Here is a 16,545-nt window from a genome sequence, read left to right on the forward strand (position 1 = left end):
AGGGTGAACATTTAGGACTGTTATAGCGATGAACAATGTAAAACAAAATCTTAAGGATGGAAAAAAGTCTTCAAAATGTTACATATAACAAGAAGCTGTAATCCATGAATATTTAAAAAAAAATTTAAATCAATTTATAAATAAGTTCTCTTTCATTTTGTTTTTGCTGTTCCCGGATTGCCATAAAATGATTTTGTCTGACACAGTAATATATCCAAGCCGCTTTGGTTTCATGTCAGATGCCCTCCTTGTTGCAACCTTTCTTTTATCATGGCTTAGGACTGCCTTTTATTTCTGCTCAAACTGATTTAAAATAGTAAAAAAACAAACAAACAAAAAAAACCAAAAAACATAATATTAGTGTTCAGTAAAACCACGTGACAGTATATATTAAATTGTGTAACTTTTGAACATAATATAAACAATAAAATGTGAATCTTGGAAAGGTAATTTTTGGAATGTTAGATTTTTTCTCAATTCAACCAGCTAACCAACTCAGACCATAGTGACAGGGGCGGCACCAGGGGGGACTCACTAGCCTCCTCTAGAATGGCTAATGCACCCCCAAACATTTTTGCCCCACTTCCATAGCACATCCAATCTCAGCTATAAATGGCAACCACAGTGTGTTCAAAATGAGACAACAATTTAAAAAGAATTCCATATTAGGCTTTATAAATCACTACATGGTGCTAACTACATTTTAATTTGTTTAAAACAGCAACTCAAGCATGGTAGGGGGTGGGGATGTGCTCCATATTCAACAAATTATTCATATTTAATAAATATACAACTTGGCATACCATCCGTAGCAAAACATAAATTGAAATAATAGGAAATAATACAATAATAGCAATAAATTAGCAATATAATTTAGTCCAGATTGTACATTTTATTGTATCAAAGGTGAAGAGTGTGGCTACATTCACTCATTGCTCTGTCCCGTGATGCCAAATGCAAATATTTAAATGGGGTTTATGGAAATTCCTGGCACGCACTCTGGATTTGGCATGTAAAGCAGGATTCTTGTTTACTCCCAGTCCATCGGAGTCTGACACTTTGGACGGGAAACTAAAGGGATTACACAATATTGACGACTGGTGCAGAAACTTTGGGAAAGATTTCCAGAAAAGGTAGGTCCTAAACACTTAGGGTTAGGGTTATGCTAAAGCAGATCTGGTTTCTATGCAAATACTGTGCTGTTTTTCTTCAAATTTGTATTTGCAATTTGAACAGAAAATGTCTGCTTGGTTATTTTCAGTAAATTATACCCAACTATTCATTGTTTAAACTTTCACCCAGAGACAATGTGTATACCAGTCAATAAAAATGAAAATATCCTGTACAATAAGTTGATTTTATAACATTTTTTTGCATGTTAATAGCTTACACAATCTCAGTCATGTTTATTACCACTCTGCGTTTCCCCGGATTAGGCTCTTCCTCTACATTTGACTCCACAGGCAAATATTATGGTGGGAACACAAGCTCTGCGGTTCAACAAACTTCACTCCAATCAGATCAGGCATATCAGTATGACCACCTCTGCTTTTTTGGTTTGTATTTTGATTTCTTTACACCCTGTATTGGCAACTTTGGCTCATCTTTTGACCACATAGTGTTCATTATCAACACTGGTTTAATATTGCAGGCCAGGGACACTTCCCAAGAGCTGCAGTTTTAGAAATACTTTGACCCAGTTGTTCCTAAACTTTTCACACCAAGTGCCAAATATATAAAAATATATATATTTTCTAGTGCCACCTTCTTTAAACTGGGTCTGCAACAGGACTCAACCAAACCTAAAATGGGACTAGACCATCACTTAAGTACTAACCAGGATTTAGCCAAAGGCAGACAAAAACGTAAATAAGATAGATTGGTTCAGCACAATCAAATTTGCTCAAATCCATTCATTTGCCTATTGTCCTGGTTTTTACACATCCACTTTGAGGACAAAATGTTCACTTTGCACTTGGCACACCACGCCCACTCAAAGCTGCCACCAAGAAGAAGCAGAGATTTCAATGGTCATAATGTTATAGCTGGTCAATGTGTAGTAAGTTCATATAGTATACAGTTATCTAAATAGAAAATGTTGCCAGTTTAACCACAATACCAACAAAAAACTACACTTTATTTAAAGTTTTAGTATTCAGTTTGTCTTATTGTCAAAAGTTTAGTAACAACATATATCTGTGCTTTAGTTGAGTGTTTGCTCTTAAACGATCTCAATTCAACCAGCTAATTCAGGCCACAGTATTTTTTACTTTCAACAAATAATTTTTATTTAATACATAAACCACCAGGCACAACATCCACAGCAAAACATTAAGATTGAAATAAGGCATAAATTAGCAATATTATTTTGTCCTGATTGAAACCTAAAAGTTTGTAGTTTGATTCCAGATTCACCAAAGCATGCTGTTGTTTGTCCTTGTGCAAAACACTGCACCACCCTAAACCAGAACTAGATCAGGCCCAAACCAAGTGCGCATCATCACAGCTAAACTGCCCTTAAACCAGGGCCAAACCAAGGTCCAAATCAGGACCAAACCAAAGGCCAAACCAGGTCCACACCAGGACCACACCAGGACCACCCAAGGACCAAACCAATAACATTAATTCAAATTAGGGCCAGGTAAAATTAATATTGTGAAAATTCAGATATTGCGGTAAAGTAAGTTCTTGGATCTAGTTACAAATGGAAATTATCAGAGACAACATTTGTACATTTTCCTTTCAGATATTTCATGAGAAAATATGATGTAGTCAGTGGGGAAAATTTTCTTTTGCCCCCTACCTGGAAGGATGACATGAACACATTATAAAATCTACATATATATATATATATATATATATATATATATATATGTATAGATCTACATATATTACATAAGTGACTATGACATTCTGGTGGGACTAGTGCACAGGCGTATTGTGTAATGGGACTCCTGGGCGTGGGGTGGGCGAGTGGGGTGAGATTTACAGTTTAACAGGTAATGTCTCCAGTAGTGAACAATGTGAAAGGAAATGATTGGTTGTGATGCTTCAGCAGAGATGTTGTTTAGCCATGTTCATGTCAGAGCCCACCTCAGTGCTGTGCTGCTGCTGTATATGGACCCTGGAGATGACTCATTCTCAGTGGATACAGACGTGTGGCGCAGGTAGCTTAGCGAATAAACATTTCACTTCTCTCACTTAAAGACAAACTAGACAGAGCAGAAATGTAATGTATTTGTACAGGGCTATTGAGTGTCTTGACTGTTGTTGACATGTTAAGAATAGGCCTTATATATCATTTATATAGAAATTTTCATTATACAGAGATTGTGGTGATGTGTCTTGCACTAGGACAATAGTATGCCATACTAAAGTAGCAACTGAATCATACTGAATACTTGCTGATTTTAGTTTTTATTCTGGGAATCCTACTTCCTAAACGCATGTCTGTAAAAATGCCCTTGAGGATGAAAAGATAATTATTTGGATTCTTACTTGGTTATGAGGTGAAAGTCTTGGGACATATTTTGTAAAATTGACTTTTTGAGATGTTAGTATTCCCTCATCATTAGCTTAGTCAGAGTTGCATGTTTGAGTCCTGTGTTAATCCTATCCACTGCTCTGTACTTTCTTGTAGTTATTCAAAAAATCATGTAGTCAAATGTCACTTGACAGTTTTTCAGTGGTGAGGATCAGTAGAAGCACTGTACACAATATGCTTTAACTGCACTGTGTACTTTTTCTGGTAGATGTTCTACCATCTGCTTGTCTCCATGGAGATCTTTATTGCTTTGCCTAAAATGTTCCACAGTATGACATAAACTTGTCCACATCCATTGAGAAGAGTAAGCGACATTACAAGGCCGAGTAACAGGTCAGATCTGTGGAGAGGAGACCCCGCTCACAGTAAGAATTCATGTTTTCCATGATATTTTTAGGCATAAAACAAAAGTCACTGAATAACTGCAAGATTGTTGAGTTTAATGCGATACTGTGCAACATTTTAGACAAAGCACTAAAATCTCCCGATAAGCAAATGGTGGACCCCGCACCAGAAAACATAGTGCACACTTTTGTTTATACTATTGGCTTCAAATCATGTGTTGCTGTTGTACTGTTGATTTTGTTTATTGCTGATTCTGAGAGATGCACAGTGTATTCTGACCCTCCTCTTCTTTTATTTGTGTCAGCCATAATACATAGTGACCCCTCATCAGTCCTAACTGTTATATTTGATTGGTTTGATATATTTACTACCTTCAATCCCACAGTTCAACATAGGTGCAAATATTTTATCCTTGTGTTTGGACTGGGAGCTGTGAGTGCATGGTGCTGGTGCTTATGCCACTTGCTCTTATACTAAAGCACAACTGTGATGATGGTTAAGGCTCCAGGAATTGACTCATTTTGTTTATTGAAACTGCAAATTTGTCATCGGCAATTGCCATGGCGACAAGTCTCAAACCTGCTGCTAATACATTATAGGCGTGTATGCTAATGACACTTTATGTGCAACTTCCCTAAAACGTGGTACAATCCTGTAACTCCACTTACAGGCAATTAGGGACTAAATTCAAATGATCTAAGGGTTCCCAGAAGTCTCTCACCTGCTACTCAGAGTCCTATGTGCTCCATTCAAGTGCTTTTAAGTGGTGCCAAAGTGAGACAATATGACATGGGGCTTTATATTAGTTTTTGAGAGATGTGTGTGTGATATAGACCTCTTGGTAGTTTTGTTGCTTACTCTAGTTTACAAGATTACTCTGGATTTGTTGAAGCAATTAGGAAACAATGCCTTATGTGAGGATTTTATTTGCTATAAAGTTGAACAATAACATTTTATTTCTATTAGTTTGGAACACAAAATGAGTCACAGATTATATGTGTTTGTTTTTTCAAGAGCAAAATTTTGATGAAAACATTCAGCAGAAAGTACAGTGTACAAGCTTTATCAGTTCCACTACTAAACCTGATGTGAGCCCAGTTCATATAACACACAGGTGACCTGACAGGTGACGGTAATAAGTAACAGTTATTTAAATGTTTTAACGAAAACGTTTTGGCCAAAGAACTGACTAAAATAAAAGCTTTATTTTTTCTTGGTTTCTTGCACGTAAACTTATATCAAAACAAACGGTACATCATTATGCCTACACTGTGGGCTTGAATCTCAACAAACCTGATTTGGCCTGGAGGAGGACCTCCTCCTGCTTGTTTCCATGGAAATGTTGTTCTTTTGGCTACAATCTGCTAGCCAGGCTGGTGCCACCTAGTACCTCCGCTCAATTAAATTTTTCTCCAACGACTAGGTCAGGAATCGGAATACACTGGAAGGTTTGCAAGAACCCCGGAAATTGTAGACCAATCCGTGAAGAGATGTGAAGCCATGACATCAAACTGGAGCGCCTGTCTGGGTCCCTTTTGTGGTACAGCACAACAGTAAACAAAGCGGTCGAGATGGATGTAGATGAAGCCGTACATTCTGTTTTGGCAACAATTCCCAAGATTGAGGATTTAAAGTCGGAACAAAGAGAAAGCCCTTCTTCCTATGGGATTTGGCGCATTACATACGTCACAACCAAACTGCAGCGATTGGTTAAATAAATAAAAAAATACCATTGAGCAAACGAATCCTAATGCTGCGAGGTCAGACAGTTTTCACGAAGTGAAACCGGCTAATCAGGCTAACAACTAATGAATCAGGCTAACAATCTGCCACAGTATGGCATAAAACATTTTTATTACCTCCGCCAAGGAGGTTATGTTTTTGCCAGCGTTTGTCTGTTTGTTTGTTTGTTTGTTTGTCTGTTTGTCTGTTAGCAACATAACTCAAAAACTTATCCACCGATTTTGATGAAATTTTCTGGATTTGTTGGAAATGTGAAAAGGAAGAACTGATTTCATTTTGGGGGTGATCCGGAAGAAATCCTGGATTCTGGAATACTATTGACCAAACCCCATGAAATTTGATTCAGGGATGGACAATGGGATCCTCTTTCATATTCCAAAGGCTGATCCAGATTTGATCTAGAAGACTGATTTTATCGCAATTTATATAAAAAATGGGGGTAGTCCTTGGTGGAGGTCTGCGCTCTCTGAGTGCTTTTCTAGTTTCCTTTAAATTTGAACCATTCTATTTCAGTGGAATCATGCAGTTGATGTGCCACCTCCAAAAAGTTACATATTGTATCTTTAAATTAACTGCAAGAATCTTAAAATATGGTTTATTTTGTATTTTAATTGGAGCTTATGGCATGAACCTATAGGACTTTTATAGTTTAAGCCAATTACACACAGTCTCACATTGGTGCCAATGTGGAATTGAGCCTTTGACATTACCCATAATGCTTCCCATAAAGCTTTAGTAGCATGTATGTAAAATTACAGGTGCACTGTGTAACTTTTCTGCTGGAGTGCATACCACCTGCTTGTCTCCATGGAGATGTTATTGCTTTGTCTGCCATGGTTTACATTATGGCATCAACCTTTCTCTATGAAGATGTCCAGGTGATGTCACTTGGTCATATTACAGCTCAGATCTGTGGAGAGGTGACTCCACTTACAGTACGATATTAGATATTTTTGAGTAATAAAACATCTGCAATTGAATAAATGTGAGATATTACTTAGTTTTGATCAAAGCCATTTCTTTCACAGAATTGTTACCATGGATCTAATGAGTATATGTGGGTTGAATATCTTAAGAAAATAGAATTAGAATTTCTAGTGTCTGCCACTGAAGAAAATACAGAAGAAATCATCTCTTATGAATTTACAGTACAGACTGGACCACAGCTTTAAATCTTACCTCAAATCAACAGAACACTGCTGTAATAAGCAATTATGTATACAGTTTTTTTTTTTTTAGTTTTTTAACATGTTTTAACATTGCCTACTTCCTTTAGAACAGAGTGGACCTAAACAAAGCTGATGGGCCATGAAATCACCTGTAGCAGTTATTTTCCTTTCAGTTGGTTATTTGGAGGTCACATGCTGATAGTAATTCACCATTTAACCCTTTATGCGTCCTCTTGTCTGACCACTGCTTTAATGTCCTCTTTTTCTACAGTAATACAGTCTTCCTTTCAAATTCCCTTTTATTATATTGGAATCAATCAACAGTTATTTGACATTTTAATTAAATGTGCTCTGCTTAACTTTTCTTCAGAGTATGTGCGTCTCTCTGTTTCAATGTTGTTGCTTTGCCCTGAATGTTCATTGTATGGTAGTCATCCACAGATTGTATATATAAATGGACATAGCTTAACCCGTAAGCCGCTGTGTTCTAAATAGCAGGTGAGCATGGGGACACCTGCGGATCCATCGACTCTGACTACAATTGACTTAACGCTGAAAAATGATCACCCATCTCTCTGTTACTACTGCAGTGAGCCTCCTCATTTCGGTCTTAAAATAATCGTATTAACCCACTCTACATGATCCCGATGTTTTTATTTTGCTATTGGTCCATTAATAAATTCCTATTCCTAACATGTAATGCGGCTCCAATTTTCCTCCTGTAACTGCCGGCCTTGGTGAGCTTCATTTGACTGGAGTCAAACACTATAGGTGACATTCACACTCCCTTATAGGGATGTAACAATAACCGAAATATCATGGTATCATATTGTCAATGTTCTCACAATAATATTGTGGACCATCACAATATATTGAATTACAAGTCTCTTCTTAAATTAAGAGTTATGGTGCAGCAGTAGCTAAAAAAAAAAGACAGAAGAAACTACATAGACCATGATCTTTTGCTCAATTTCAGTGTAGACTCCATGAAGAAATAACAGTTCTAAGCACTTTTAAGTCTCAATTCTTTGGAATAAGTCTTGTCAAGGCATTTTAAGAGGAAAAAACAGCATATTAACAGTTTCGATAGCCTCCACAAAATATCACAACAAATATTGTACCGTGAAGTTCATACCGTGACGATATAGTATCATGAGACTTGGATAACGTTACACCTGTTCTCCCTTAGTCCACTTCTTTATACAGTTTATGCATTCAACTTATTTATCTTCCATTCATATAATTACTGATGTTTTTAATCCTTAAAAAAACTTGAAGTCCTTAATAATTACTTGAAATACATCCATTCCTACAGTGTGCAAACTTGCCTCTCCACAGATTTGACCTGTAAACCAGCTTGGTGTCTTGTTTCCATGGCAATGGCTATGTTATATTCCAAACTGTGTAACATTCCAAGTGAAGGAATAACATCTACATGAAGACAAGCATGTTGCTTGCCCTTCACCAGAAAAGTTACATATTGCTCATTTAAACATCTTATACCTATAAAGAGTTAAAAACTAACAATAAAATGAAGCTTTTCCAAGTGCAGTGAGTCACTCTTATGTGGGTGATGGCTAATAGTAATCCTGCATTGTAAACTGTAGGCACAACGTCAAAGCACAATATGCAAATGAAGGGAAAAATACTACTGATGATGCATATGACTTTTAACCAGGACCTGACTTGAGAAGAGTCACCCACGAAAACGCCATACGTTCCACTCAGCCTTGGTGTCTGTCCATGCATTCTTCCACACATGGTGCACTCATCATTTTGTTCACTTTAGCGATAATTAAAAAACAATATAGAGATTATAACGGCAACTTATTCAGACACCCACATTCATTTGCTGTGAAAGGCAAGTGACCCTGGTGATGACTCACTGCATTCACTGCAAGACTTTTTTTTATTCCAGGGAGAGAGAGAGAGAGCCAGCCATCCTCACCATTGTGCCGCACCACGAGCTCAGGTGCAAAAGACACAAGAAAAAAATACAAGTTAAAACTAAAATAGCACAGTACTTCATTAGGCAGACATGAATTTAATCTTCAATCAGGTCTGAAGCAGCTGCAGCCTTTGTTAGTATTAAGGACTGCTCTACATAGTGTCTCTAGATACCAGAGCTTCTCAACACGTGGTATGGGTCCCATTAGTGGTCTAGAGGTCCTCTGGAGTTACTTTACGCATATGTGTATATCATTTGGTATTTTACACAATCTATCAGAAAGAGAAAATATGTTACAGGATAAAAAAATGCCTGAAATGCATGGGAACTTAAAGGATCACACACCATCTATCTACATCAAATAACTATGAATTTGCATTAGTCAGTAATGGGGCAAAGGTTATTCTGAAGTCTCTTTGTATAACTGTGGCATCTATTAGCTTCAAAATTATTTTATTTATCTTTTTTTTTTCATTAATAATATTTATTTCATAATTTTGTATTTTTGTCATAACATTTTGTTTGACTTTCGACTGAAAGAAGAATATAGTACAAAACATACAGGATTCAAGTTGAGGGACCCTCTGTAGGCAACAGGCGTCTTATAATAAAATTAAGATATGATCACTGAAAAGTCATGTTACTTTAGTATATAAACGGAATGTAAAAACTAAAATTGCATTTTTTTTTTTTTTTTTTCATCTTAGGACACCTCTAACTCTTGTAGGAATAATTGAAGTAGCCCAAGTGTCTAAAAGTTTATAATATGAAACACGAATCCTCAACACATCATGGTATTGTCCATTCTAAGTTTGTTTACATGTATCATAATCATGTCCTTCAGAAGTTTGATTATTAAATAGTTTGAAATTGTCCACAACTTAATTTGATGAATGAATATCACATGTGCTGTTGCTTTTTAGCAGTTTGTATCAAGTGACTCCAATGACCTGGTTTTCTAAAATGAGCACAAAATAAAAAAAGAAAAAAAAAATCTGTATATTATTTAACTGACCATGGGTTAATAACAGTTAGAGACATACTGCATATACCGATTGTTTAGAATTCAGAGCAACCATTTGAAGATGAGTGCTGCAGATATTTTTGAGACGATTTTTATTATTTTCTCCAAATTATGTAAATTAAATGTACTGGTTTTTGTATTGTGTTATCTCCTCGTATTAAAGGTGCACTATGTAACTTTTCAGTTGGGGGTCCATCACCTACTTGTTTCCATGGATGTGTCATTGCTCTGCCTTGAATGTTCCACAGTATGACATTAAACAGATCTACTTTACATTTATGAAATTACAGGTGCTTTTATAGCTCAAAAATACCTAGAAAAACAAGTATTCTGACTGTGAGCAGGGTCGCCTCTCCACAGATCTGACCTGTAACTTAGTCTGGTTTGGTCTCTAAGAAGATAGAAAAGTTTAAAACTTTCCAGACAAAGCAATAACATCTCCTTGAGGAAAGGATTTAACAGACCAGAAAAGTTACACAATGCACTTTTAAAGTGATAATATTGTATTTTTTTAATCAGCAGATTGACCAAAACAAAATATCAACCTGTGCTGGAGATTTATGGCCAACTACCGATACACTAAAAAGTCCAAATATCAGCATGTTATATTGTCCAAATGACATATCGGTCTATCTCTAGTAACAGTGAAAGATTACTGGCTAGTGAATGCACAGTGGGAGAGTGGTTAGCACCTTAGCCATATTAAGGAGCTTGTAGATCTCACATTGTGGTAGATTCTGTATGACCTATGATGTTTCTGGTGCTCTTAATGAGTCCTCCCACCAGTCACATTTGCATAATTTAATTAGGCCTATATTGAATCAATGACTTTGACTATGTCCTCACTTTAAGTCCATTTACACTTCACTCTTAACCCCAAATTAAAGGTGAATTCTGTAACCTTTCTGGTAGAGGGTCTACCATTTGCTTTTGTCCATGCTTTGTCTGGAACATTTCACAAAGTGGCATTAAACTGACCAAATCTGGCCAGGTCAGATCTATAGAGGCAAACCCACTCACAGTCACCCACCTGTTTTCAAGGTATTTTTGAGCAGAAAACAAACAAACAAAAAACCAAACACCTATAATTGATTAAATATAAGGTGGATCTGTTTAAGGTCATACTGTGAAATACTGCCAGCAGAGCAATAACATTTTCATAGAAACAAGAAGACAACAAACCCCCAACTGAAAAGTTACACAGTGCACATTTAAATTCAAAAAGGTAAAGAAAATCACTGGTAGTTGTCCTCAAATGAACTGCCTTCTAAAGCGATAATGTTTCATTTTGACTTGCTTGCCTTTTATAAAGTATTGTTCATTTATTTTGATGATTTATGAATAAGTTGTATTTTAAAGCTACTTTAGAATCTATGAACAAATCTCAAGCTGAAGTGCGTGGTCTGTGACACATTAGGTTCAATCGTATCAGCGCTAATGAATGGGCAGGTTGTAGCTTTCGCCTGAAGCAAAATTTAATATGAATTGATTATGATAAATGAATGATATTTTTATTGCAATACTGGAGAAACAGAAGGCATGGAGTTGAATATGAGGCAGTGAAGTACATATAAAAAAATATTTATTTCCAAATCAGTCTATTTATTTATTCTTTCTACTTTAATTTGCAGTATATTCACATTTTCAGTAACCAGCATATTTACTTTCTGCTCAAGTACTTTTGGAAGTTTAAAAAGTTTTACCTGGAAGAACCTATAGTTTATTAAGATTCAAGATGCTATTTCATTGTCATAGAAAAACAACAAAATTATGTTTAGAGCGTGTAAAGTACAAGACCAAAGATGCAAGACCCCAGTTTATTAAATGAAGGTGAAATGTGAAATGTTAGTTTCTCAACTTAATGCGGTGTTTCAAACTGTGGTGTGTGTACCCCCAGTGGCACTCTGGGATCTTCTGTAGTTAGTGCCAACTATTGAATTTGCCTTATCAAATTATATACTTTCTAGCAGGTATTTCATTATAGTTCATGTTAGTTTCTCATCTGCGAGATGTCTGAATCATCACACTTTTTATTAAGTAGTACTTTAAAGGTGCACTATGTAACTTTTTGGTGGGGGCCGTCACCTGCTTGTTTCTATGGATCTGTCATGTGGAAGGTCCCACAGTATGACATTAAACGACTCTACCTTACATTTATTCAATTACAAATAGATTTATGGCTCAACAATACCTAGAAAAACAAGCATTCTGACTGTGAGTGAGTTCGGCTCTCTGCAGATCTGACCTGTAACTTGGTCTGGTTTAATCTCCATGAAGTTAGAAAGGTTTAATGCCATACAGTGAAACATTCCAGACAAAACAATAACAATTCCATGGACAAAAGCATTTGACAGACCCTGCACCAGAAAAGTTACACAATGCACATTTAAGGAAAAAAGTTTGAGAACCACTGACTTGAACCTACATATACCTCATGAATATAAAGGGTGATTCACTGTACTATTTATCTACATCACTTCAGCTTCTTCTTATGATGTACTTATTCGCACCCTTAATGAAAACACACTATTAAAAGACATTACTTCATACTTGCGTGGAGGTGGCAGCTGAACTCACGTGTTGTTTTCAGGTAAAAGCACCAGAGTCGTGTCTAAGACAGTTTATGTGCAGGCGGGAACTCTGTATCTTTTCTTTTTATACTCGCCGTGGATGAAGTGAGAAACTAAAGTTGATTTATAAGCAAGGAATTTAAGAGATGCGCTCAACAGATGCTCAGAGTGAAACTTGAACCCAAATTTGGACAAAGATTTCCGGAGGCGACGATGGTGAAACGTGTCCAGCAGGAGTCTGTCTGACCACAGTTTGTGCAAAGAGAAAGAAAAAAAAACTTGAATAAACTTGAGCCTTATTTTTGGGACATTAGCCCTGAGGCTGCGACTGTTATCTGGCTGCATCAAGTTGACTTTGTTTAAGGGAAGAAAAGAAGGAAATTCGGGGGGAGCGCACAGGGGGGCGGGACTGTAACGGGAGTCTCCAAAAGCCATTGAAAGGAGTTTGATCCAAGTGATATTTTATATGTGTCCTGGTCAGAGATAGACAATGGGCCATGGCTAACCACCAGAGAGCAAAGCATGTCAGGTGAATAGTATGTCTTCTTTGCAGTGTTGTACATCCATGGCCTTTGTGAGACCGAATTTGGCTGCCGGAGTCTCACAAAAGAGGCAGTTTGTTCACTACTGACAAGTGTGCTTTTATTTGCGCCGGCCCCTTTGAAGTGTAGAGAAAACTTCATGCCGGGGGTATCCCTTCTACACACAAATGCACCAGAAATCCCACTCCATTGTATCATCTTTAACAATCCACCTGCCCATTCAGCGCGCAAAAGCTTTTATTCACCTTTAAGATCCTTTATTTTAAAACGCTGTGCCTACTGTCTGTCTGTCAACTGTAATGAGGGGAGGGAGGAGGGAGGGGGGCGATGAAGAGGGCACGCGGTTCAGGGGAAGAAAAAAAACTTGGCAGTATCCTGTGACTTTGTTTATCAAGTAGGACAGTTTGACTTTAGACTGAAGGGAGCATATAAGTACAAACAAATGAATTATTCATTTTAGACGACAGGTGCCTCATAGTAAAATTTATATCAGATCACTGAAAATTCAATTAAAGTAATTTACTTTAGTACTTAAAAATGAAATAGCACTTTTTACCAACAATACCTCCAACTGTTGTAGGAATAATTGAAGTAGCTTGAGTGTGGCACAACACTTTTAAACATAGAAGACGTTTATTTACTATCAGTAAGGAATGAACAGGTATAAATCCTCAACACATTATAATGCAGTCCATTGAACTCTGTCCATGATACCATTGTAGGAAGTATTATAAAATCAGATGACGTTGAATTAGAGCTATTAGCAACAAAATGTCAAAAAAAAAAAAAAAAGAGTCCTTGGTATCACATTTTCTATGGTTAGGACTCTGAGCAAATGGAGATTTTATTTTTTATTTTATTTGATGGGTGGTTGGGTCAGGGTTTAGTCCCCATCCATTAACCAGAGCGTCACCGGTTCGAGATCAGCCTAAGCACATACTGCCGTTGTGCCCCTGGGTAAAACACTTCATCCACAATGCTGCTATTGTTCACTTTGTTTTGAAATGTCACACTAACACATTCATACAGGCAAGGGGGAGTCGAGTGTTTTGCCCATTGACACAAGGACAGCGTGCAGTCTAGACTTACAAACATACATTGACAAATTTCAGGGACATAGCAGAAGATTTCAGTGAGTACAAACATCTTGGTGGGTCATTAAATAAATTAAATTCACACAGACTTTGAGAGGAGGTCCTTCACTCCCTAGTCCGATGCCCCAAAATTATTAATTATTCTGAAAGAAAATATGAATAGGAAAGCTATGTGAGTATCTCTGTCTTTTTAAAATAAAAATTAACATTTGCATCATTTTAAACATACTTTATAATTGTTATCATTTTTGAGCACTCATGACTTCACCTCTCAACAAAATTATTCAAAATATTTTTTCCAATTAAACATCAAGGAGGAAGTAAGAGAGGCTGACTTATTGAATTGTATAATATTTACACTAGCTTTGATTGACCTGAAAACCAATGTCCAATAGAAATATAAGCTTGGTATGTTCTGATTTTGAAATATCTGCAAATCAGCTGTTTCATAATACCTCTAAAATGCACTCATCATTTTCTATTAAATAATTTCCAAATTCCCAAACCACAAAGCTCTTTACAGGCTTCTTTCATTATGACATTTTTTTGGTTTTGACTCTTTTATGTTCAGCATGTTCAGGCTTTAAAGTGTAATGGGAAATTAATCGCTATCTGTCTAATAATTCAATAATGAGAAAAACAGTACTTTCTCTATGCTCTGTCCTTACATTACCAAAATCTTTCATCTCACAATCCATATTCTAAGACCAGATATAGATCATACTCTTTAGTCAGTGCAGGTAACATTAAGGAACATTCAAATTGTTGTTGTTTTTTTGTTTTTGTTTACTTGACAACTGGTAAAAATATATATTATGGATCTCCTATTATGTGCCATACACCATACCAACACTATAAATTATTACCAAATTATTCACCTACATTTGGATAATATTAGAAGAATAAAACAATATCACAAAGGTGCATTATGTAACTTCTAAGGTGGAGGGTCGTCTACATTCTTGTCTTCATGGAGATGTTATTTATTTGCATGAAATGTTCAGCAGTATGGCATTACATTTATCTGCCTCGCATTTATTAAATTATAGAGTTTTATAGCTCAAAAACACCTTGAAAAACATGAACTCTTACTTAATGCAGGCCTGCTTCTACATGGATCTGATCAGTAACCAGAAAAGTTACACAGTGTACCTTTAAAAAAGTTACAGAGTGCACCTTTAAGGATACTTATTTTGGTTTGGTTCTTGATCTCTCCAAGTCCAGAGTGAATGTTGCTGTCATGCTTTTAACTGGTCAATTCTTTTTATTTATTTATTTATTTAGGTCTAAAAACTCTGCACTTATGCTCAAGAGGACAGATTCGGACATGTTGTGGCCTTCTCTGATCAGTCAGCATCCCTCTGCAAATTACAGATCAAATTAAAGGTACTCATATATTAACTACTTTATTTATTTTAGTCAATTCAAAAAACTTTAAACTGTGTCTCTTTTCCCTGCCAGAAATACTGGACTGAGACACAACCATGCAATGTGACCACCATCGTCGCCACGCGTTACTCATCTGTGGCGCTCTGAAGGTTAGTCACTCTCATATACAGGGGGCTCGCCATTTTCAAGACTTTCCTAAAATGCAAAATCTCTGGTCACTACCACTGGGAACCAATAACGCCTTTGGCTAAGCAACAAGATGCAAATACTTGTATTCAAATTCTCCTGCAGACATTCAAGCTTACACTCAACTCCTAGTCTAAAACGCAGAATAAAATAAAGTGAGTTACGCAATTCAAAAAGTCAAAAAAATTACAATGCATTATATTTCTGGACCATATAAAGAATGAGTTGGATTTATGCCAAAATGCTGCTCAGAAAAAAACATTTAGACATTTAACCCGACCAGAGGAGGCAGCGTGAACTAAACCACAACAGCCTCTTTCAGTTTGTATTGTCTCCATGGAGATGTGATTGTTTTGCCTGGAATATAACTTTTTAAAGCATGCAACCAACCATAAAAAAATAATAAAGCTTGCCCGGGAGACACACCTGGATTAATACTAGAACAGTCAAAACTCACATCTGGACTAGTGCAAACACAATCACTAAAACATATTTACGCATTAAAATGTTAACAATTTCTAAATAGGGGTTTTCACAGTACATAATACATTAGATAGTGTTTAAAAATTAAATAAATTGTTACATTTTAAAATCATATCTTTGCTTTTGAGTTCTTTGGCGGGCAGCTGAGCCACAATGAGAAACTCTGTTCAGAAAGATTTAGAATACAACCAAACAGAAATAAGTAATTTTGTTGGATGCAACCACTCAGAGAGTCAAATATTGCATAAACTTAGATACACTATGAAACTTTTCCAGTTATTACTTTCTCTGAAACGTTCCACAATATGGCATCAAACTTATCTTCCATTTATTCATTACAGTTTTTATTGCTCAAAAACATGCATTCCTTACTGTGAGTCAGCTCTCTACACAGATCTGACCCGTAACCTGTTCTGCTTGTTTCCATGGCGATAGTGTATGTTTAATGCCATACTGCAACAAATTCCAGGCAAAACAATAACATCTCCATGGAGACAAAAAGGTGGCA

General features: G+C 36.4%; 1 long non-coding RNA gene across 1 annotated transcript; it reads left to right on the forward strand.

Moving 5' to 3' along the window:
• The first annotated feature begins 1,066 nt into the window (after positions 1–1,066).
• Positions 1,067–15,503, forward strand: LOC110172847 (uncharacterized). The gene is made up of 3 exons (XR_002319141.2): positions 1,067–1,133; positions 15,264–15,365; positions 15,441–15,503. It is a non-coding gene; the product is annotated as an uncharacterized LOC110172847 (long non-coding RNA).
• Positions 15,504–16,545: the final 1,042 nt, after the last annotated feature.

The sequence above is a fragment of the Boleophthalmus pectinirostris genome, unplaced genomic scaffold (assembly GCF_026225935.1).
Source record: "Boleophthalmus pectinirostris isolate CB_2022bp ecotype Guang Dong unplaced genomic scaffold, ASM2622593v1 HiC_scaffold_19, whole genome shotgun sequence".
NCBI classification, from domain to species: domain Eukaryota; kingdom Metazoa; phylum Chordata; class Actinopteri; order Gobiiformes; family Gobiidae; genus Boleophthalmus; species Boleophthalmus pectinirostris.